General features: G+C 51.3%; 1 pseudogene; it reads left to right on the forward strand.

The window, feature by feature from the left end:
• Nucleotides 1–7,111: 7,111 nt before the first annotated feature.
• Nucleotides 7,112–7,275, forward strand: LOC121877096 (annotated as a pseudogene).
• The last annotated feature ends 225 nt before the right edge of the window (nucleotides 7,276–7,500 follow it).

Here is a 7,500-nt window from a genome sequence, read left to right on the forward strand (position 1 = left end):
GAGGCCTCGGATGAGACTCACATCGTTATTTTTCGTCACTACCTCCCCGTGCCGGGAGTGGGTAATTTGCGTGCCTGCTGCCTTCCTTAGATGTGGTAGCCGTTTCTCAGGCTCCCTCTCCGGAATCGAACCCTGATTCCCCGTTACCCGTTATAGCCATTGTAGGCGCATAACCTACAATCGAAAGCTTATAAGGCAGACACTTGAAAGAAGCGGCGCCGGTGCGGAGACCGTGCGCTCAGCCCGAAGTTATTCAGATTCACCACAGGTGGGTTACGGACCGGGGCCCGACCAGTTTTGAACTAATAAAAGCGCTCTTCCCTTGCGGTCAGAGACCAATTGCATGTATTAGCTCTAGAATTGCCACAGTTATCCAAGTAAGTGGGTTTACAGATCCAATGAAACATAGTTGATTTAATGAGCCATTCGCGGTTTCGCCTTAAATCGGCTTGTACTTACACATGCATGGCTTAATCTTTGAGACAAGCATATGACTACTGGCAGGATCAACCAGGTAGCTGCTGCTGTTGGCGGCGCCTATCACGGCGGCCAAAATAGTGAGATTGAGAGAGAGGCAGAAGACATTGGGCGAGGGACCGCACGTTGGCCTTAGAGAAATAGCAAACCAGATGATCAGATCTAACTGCACCTTCTCTTGCTATCCTCGGCGCCGGCAGCGCCACCGTGTGTGCCAATCTCCTCCCTTATCCGCTCCTCTTTGCCCCAGCTCCAGCGAGGCAGCCGACATTGGGCGAGGGACCGCACGTTGGCGAATCTCCTCCCTTATCCACTCCTCTTCTCTTTGCCCCAGCGAGGCAGAAGACATTGGGCGAGGGACCGCACGTTGGCCTTAGAGAAATAGCAAACCAGATGATCAGATCAAACTGCACCTTCTCTCGCTATCCTCGGCGCTGGCAGCGCCACCGTGTGTGCCAATCTCCTCCCTTATCCTCTCCTCTTCTCTTTGCCCCAGCGAGGCAGCCGACATTGGGCGAGGGACCGCACGTTGGCCTTAGAGAAATAGCAAACCAGATGATCAGATCAAACTGCACCTTCTCTTGCTATCCTCGGCGCCGGCAGCGCCACCGTGTGTGCCAATCTCCTCCCTTATCCGCTCCTCTCCTCTTTACCCAGCTCCAGCGAGGCAGCCGACAGTGGGCGAGGGACCGCACGTTGGCCAATCTCCTCCCTTATCCGCTCCTCTTCTCTTCTCTTTGCCCCAGCGAGGCATAAGACATTGGGCGAGGGACCGCACATTGGCCCATCTCCTCCTCTCTCTCTCTTTCTCTTACTGTTTGTGGGGACGTGGGCTCATGAGCGCCATCGTCGCCCAATATTGGTTAGGTTGTGTATTTCACGGGTGGGAACCGCCATCATCGTTGTTAGGTGATGGGGTAACCCAACGTGTGCTTTGACGAGTTTTGGCTGCTAAACTCTCTTTTTAGTATACTCGGCTCCCAGACTGCGCCCTGGTCGTGTTGAACCATGAGCGTTGTCTATGCACATTTAGGGTAGCCGTTTGCGCGCGGAATAGTGCAATGAATCTCGGTCAAGAGACGGTTACGCTGCATTGAAGGCCGGCAGACGCGAAGACGGGTGATTAGCCAACGGAACCGCTGTTGGCAGACAGCAAGGCGAAGGGGAGCCCTGTTCCGGATCAAAGGCCGCAGCATATGCTGTGACGGAAACTAGGTGGCGACGGTGCGCCGAGAGAGAGAGAGAGAGACGGAGTAAATACGTCCAAACGGAAGAGAGATTCTGGGTAAGTGTATTGATAGAGCGCGAGCTCATTTCCGGCCATAAGGTTCGCCCACTGCCATTCCTCTGATCCAATGAGACTAAAATCTCTCTCTCTCTCCTTCTGCTCCAGCCATTGTAGTGGGCAGGGAAGCACGGCAATTTCTGGTTGTTGTTTTGAATGCTACGACGAGAGGCGCCGAAGCGCTCCGCTGGGGGGCGGAAGATATTTCACACCGAATATGTGTGTGAAGGCACCCTCTCCCCTTAATATAGTGAAATAGTGCAATCCAGAATACAAGGTCGGACGATAGGACATTCACCGTACCGCACCTCGAGAGTGGATGTTGGGTAAGGTTAAAACCGGACTGTTCGCAGACAGCCGAATAACCCGGTTCCGGACTAATTGGTGGATGCAACATCATGATGATGCTGCTGGCGGAAACCGCAGTGGCGACGTGAGAGAGTAATAATGTTCAATAGGGAGAGCGACCTGGCTAGTGTAATTGATAGATCGCGAGCCTACTCGCCATTAGCCCGCTCCACTGCCATTCCTCTGACCCAATGAGACTATTCTCTCTCTCGCTCTCCTTCTGCTCCAGCCATTGCAGGGCAGGGAGAGGAAATCGACGGCAATTTTGGTTGTTGTTTATGAATGCCGCGTTTTGCTTTGCAGAGGCGCCGAAACGCTCCGCTGGGGGGCGGAAGATATTTCACACCGAATATGTATGTGAAGGCACCGTCTCCCCTTAATATAGTGAAATAGTGCAATCCAGCATACAAGAGCGGACGATAGGACAGTCACTGTACCGCACCTCGAGAGTGGAAGTTGTTTGATCGTTTGTTAGGCAAGGTTAAAACCTGACTGTTCGCGAACAGCCGAATAACCCGGTTCCAGACTTACAATAGACGCAACATCATGATGCTGCTGCTGTCACGGAAACCGTGGTGGCGACGTGTGCGCCGAGAGAGTAATAATGCTCAATTGGGAGACAGACCTGGCTAGTGAAATTCATAGAACCCGCTCCACTGCCATTCCTCTGACCCAATGAGACTATTTTCTCTCTCTTTCTCCTTCTGCTGCTCCAGCCATTGCAGGGCAGGGAAGGGAAAGCGACGGCAACTTTGGTTGTTGTTTTTGAATGCCGCGCTTTGCTTCGCAGAGGCGCCGAAGCGCTTCGCAGAGGCGCCGAAGCGCTCCGCTGGGGGGCTGAAGATATTTCACACCGAATATGTGTGCGAAGGCACCCTCTCCCCTTAATATAGTGAAATAGTGCAATCGAACATACAAGGGCGGACGTTTTCATCACCGTCTCCCACTCGGTGTGTGCAGATTCTCGGATCATTTTGTATAGTATGCTCTTAAATCGACCACCGATTGACTTTGACGGTCTCCCATGCGGGTGTGTAACTTCTCTGGTATGTCGTATAATATGACCGAGGTGCCTCTACCCCTTATTATAGTGAAATAGTGCCATCCAGTGTACAAGGGCGGACGCTTTCATCACCGTCTCCCACTCGGTGTGTGCACATTCTCGGATATTTTGTATAGTATGCTATTAAATCGACCCTCGATTGACTCTGATGGTCTCCCATTCGGGTGTGCAAGTTTCTGTAGTATGCTATTAAATCGACCCCCGATTGACTTTGACGGTCTCCCATTCGGGTGTGCAAGTTTCTGTGGTATGCTATCAAATCGATCCCCGATTGACTTTAACGGTCTCCCATTCGGGTGTGCAAGTTTCTGTAGTATGCTATTAAACCGACCCCCGATTGACGTTGACGGTCTCCCATTCGGGTGTGCAAGTTTCTGTAGTATGCTATTAAATCGACCCCCGATTGACTCTGACAGTCTCCCATGCGGGTGTGGAACTTCTTTGGTATGTTGTACATTATGACTGAGGTGCCTCTACCCCTTACTATAGTGAAATAGTGCCATCCAGCGTACAAGGGCGGACGTTTTCATCACCGTCTCCCACTCGGTGTGTGCAGATTCTCGGATCATTTTGTAAAGTATGCTCTTAAATCGACCCCCGATTGACTTTGCGGTCTCCCATTCGGGTGTGCAAGTTTCTGTAGTATGCTATTAAATCGACCCCCGATTGACTTTGACTGTCTCCCATTCGGGTGTGCAAGTTTATGTAGTATGCTATCAACCGACCTCGATTGATTTTGACGGTCTCCATTCGGGTGCAAGTTTCGTAGTATACATAACCGACCCCGATTGATTTTTGACGGTCTCCCCATCTTGGGTGTGCAAGTTTGTAGTATGTTATTAACCGACCCCCGATTGACTTTTTGACTGTCTCCCCATTCAGTGTTTCTTGTAGTTATTAAATCGACCCTCGATTGACTTTTGACGTCTCCCATCTGGTGTGCAAGTTTCTGTAGATATCAAATCGACCCCATTGACTTGACGGCTCTATTCAAAAGTAAGTCAGTATGTTATCAACCGACTCGATTGATTCTTGACGGTCTCCCATTCGGTGTATATTTCTGTAGTATGCTATTAAATCGACCCCCATTGACTTTGACGGGTCTCCCATTCGTGTGTGCAGTTTCTGTAGTATTATTAAATCGACCCCCGATTGACTTTGACTGTCTCCCATTCGGGTGTGCAAGTTTCTGTAGTATGCTATTAAATCGACCCCCGATTGACTTTGAGTGTCTCCCATTCGGGTGTGCAAGTTTCTGTATTTTGCTATCAAATCGACCCCCGATTGACTTTGACGGTCTCCCATTCGGGTGTGCAAGTTTCTGTAGTATGCTATTAAATCGACCCCCGATTGACTTTGACGGTCTCCCATTCGGGTGTGCAAGTTTTTGTGGTATGCTATCAAATCGATCCCCGATTGACTTTTGACGGTCTCCTATCGCGTGCAAGTTTCTGTAGTATGCTATTAAACGACCCCTGATTGACGTTGACGGCCCCCATTCGGGTGTGCAAGTTTTCGTAGTATGCTATTAAATCGACTCCCCGATTGACTTTGACTGTCTCCCATTCGGGTGTGCAAGTTTCTGTAGTATGCTATTAAATCGACCCCCGATTGACTTTGACTGTCTCCCATTCGGGTGTGCCAGTTTCTGTAGTATGCTATGAAATCGACCCCTGATTGACTTTGACGGTCTCCCATTCGGGTGTGCAAGTTTCTGTAGTATGCTATCAAATCGATCCCCGATTGACTTTGATGGTCTCCCATTCGGGTGTGCAAGTTTCTGTAGTATGCTATTAAATCGACCCCCGAGGATAGCAAGAGAAGGTGCAGTTTGATCTGATCATCTGGTTTGCTATTTCTCTTATTCCAACGTGCGGTCCCTCGCCCAATGTCGGCTGCCTCGCTGGAGCTGGGGCAAAGAGAAGAGGAGCGGATAAGGGAGGAGATTGGCACACACGGTGGCGCTGCCGGCGCCGAGGATAGCAAGAGAAGGTGCAGTTTGATCTGATCATCTGGTTTGCTATTTCTCTAAGGCTCAACGTGCGTCCTCGTCTAATGTCGGCTGCCCTCGCTGGAGGTGGGGTTAAGAGAAGAGAATAGGAGCGGATAAGGGAGGATAAGGTTAATAATGGACGGTCCCTCGCCCAATGTCTTCTGCCTCGCTGGAGCTGGGGCAAAGAGAAGAGAAGAGGAGCGGATAAGGGAGGAGATTGGCACACACGGTGGCGCTGCCGGCGCCGAGGATAGCAAGAGAAGGTGCAGTTAGATCTGATCATCTGGTTTGCTATTTCTCTAAGGCCAACGTGCGGTCCCTCGCCCAATGTCTTCTGCCTCTCTCTCAATCTCTCTCACTATTTTGGCCGCCGTGATAGGCGCTGCCAACAGCCGCCCCGCCTGCTCGCACGGGATGCTCTTTGTCGAGTGTCCCGAGTGGCCGGAGAGTTTACTTTGAAAAAATTAGAGTGCTCAGAGCAGGCTATTTGAATGGCCCGAATGGTGATGCATGGAATAATGGAATAGGACCTCGGTTCTATTTTGTTGGTTTTCGGAACCAGAGGTAATGACTAATCGGAACAGGCGGGGGCGTTCGTATTGCGACGCTAGAGGTGAACTTCTTGGACCGTCGCAAGACGAACCACTGCGAAAGCATTTGCCAAGGATGTTTCTTTACATTAATCGGGCGAACGAAAGTTAGAGTTCGAAGGCGATCAGATACCGCCCTAGTTCTAACCATAAACGATGCCACAATTAGGCTTATCCGGGCGCGACTCCCATGACCCGGCGGGCAGCTTCCGGGAAACCAAAGTCTTTGGGTTCCGGGGGAAGTATGGTTGCAAAGCTGAAACTTAAAGGAATTGACGGAAGGGCACCACCAGGAGTGGAGCCTGCGGCTTAATTTGACTCAAAACGGGAAACCTCACCAGGCCCAGACACCGGAAGGATTGACAGATTGAGAGCTCTTTCTCGATTCGGTGGGTGGTGGTGCATGGCCGTTCTTAGTTGGTGGAGCGATTTGTCTGGTTAATTCCGATAACGAACGAGACTCTGGCCTACTAAGTAGTCGATGGATCTCCAGAAAATGGTGTCCAGTTCGCAACTTCTTCTTAGAGGGATAAGCGGCAATTCTAGCTGCACGAGATTGAGCAATAACAGGTCTGTGATGCCCTTAGATGTTCTGGGCCGCACGCTGGCCATACACTGAAGATATCAACGGTTTTCCCTCCGAGAGCGCCGGTAACCCGCTCAGCCTTTCTTGATAGGATTGGGGTTTGCAATTGTTTCCCTCATGAACGAGGAATTCCCAGTAAGTGCAAGTCATCAGCTTGCGCTGACTACGTCCCTGCCCTTTGTACACACCGCCCGTCGCTACTACCGATTGAATGATTTAGTGAGGCCTTCGGACTGGCGCTCTTGGATTGTCGGCCCCGTTGCCCGCGAGGGTTTTCTGGGGTCGTCGCCTCGAGCTGACGGAAAGATGTCCAAACTTGATCATTTAGAGGAAGTAAAAGTCGTAACAAGGTTTCCGTAGGTGAACCTGCGGAAGGATCATTAACAGAGAGAAAGAGAACGGGGCGCTCTTAAAACTACTACTCTCCTGATTTGGGCGGTCTCGGGCTCTGCTCTGGCAACTCCAGCAGCGAAAGAGGACAATCCCGGCCCCCGCACCAAAAATAGGTACCACGCTGTAGGGGGACCACACTCGGGCGAGAGCGCGAAGACAGGAGGAGGAGGACGGACGGGGCTTTGGACGGCTGCCCGTCCATTCCTTACTACCGGCGAATAAGCCTCTTGACCCAAAAAGAGTGAAATTCAAGTGACAACAACAACAAGCCGTCCGGCCAAACCCAAACCACAAACTTGGGCTATGTCTGTCAAACCCTTTCATTGAGACTCGACCTGTGATGGTTAGTCGCAAAAAGACCAAATGGCAAATACACAACTCTTAACGGGAGATCACTCGGCTCGTGGGTCGATGAAGACCTCAGCAAACTGCGTGTCGGTATGTGAATCGCAAGAATACCAGATACATCGACAAGTTGAACGCATATTGCGGCGGCGGCAGCCATATGAGCTTGTCGCCGCCACTCCTCTACGAGGGTCGGAAATATACATCCATCGGTTGCTGTGAGTTCGGTGCCTGCTGACTGTCTCCCCGACACGAGGGTAACCCGAACCGAGCTTCCGCCTTGGGGTTTAATCGCCCGCGCCTTGCGCGAGGCGTGCCCTTAAAAACAAGCCTATCACTAGCAAGTCCATGGACTTGGCGCACCCACATTCAACCACAACAAAGCCGGGCACACACACATGTGTGTGTGTCCCGTCCCGA

Source organism: Homarus americanus, unplaced genomic scaffold (assembly GCF_018991925.1).
Source record: "Homarus americanus isolate GMGI-L3 unplaced genomic scaffold, GMGI_Hamer_2.0 scaffold59505, whole genome shotgun sequence".
Taxonomy (NCBI): domain Eukaryota; kingdom Metazoa; phylum Arthropoda; class Malacostraca; order Decapoda; family Nephropidae; genus Homarus; species Homarus americanus.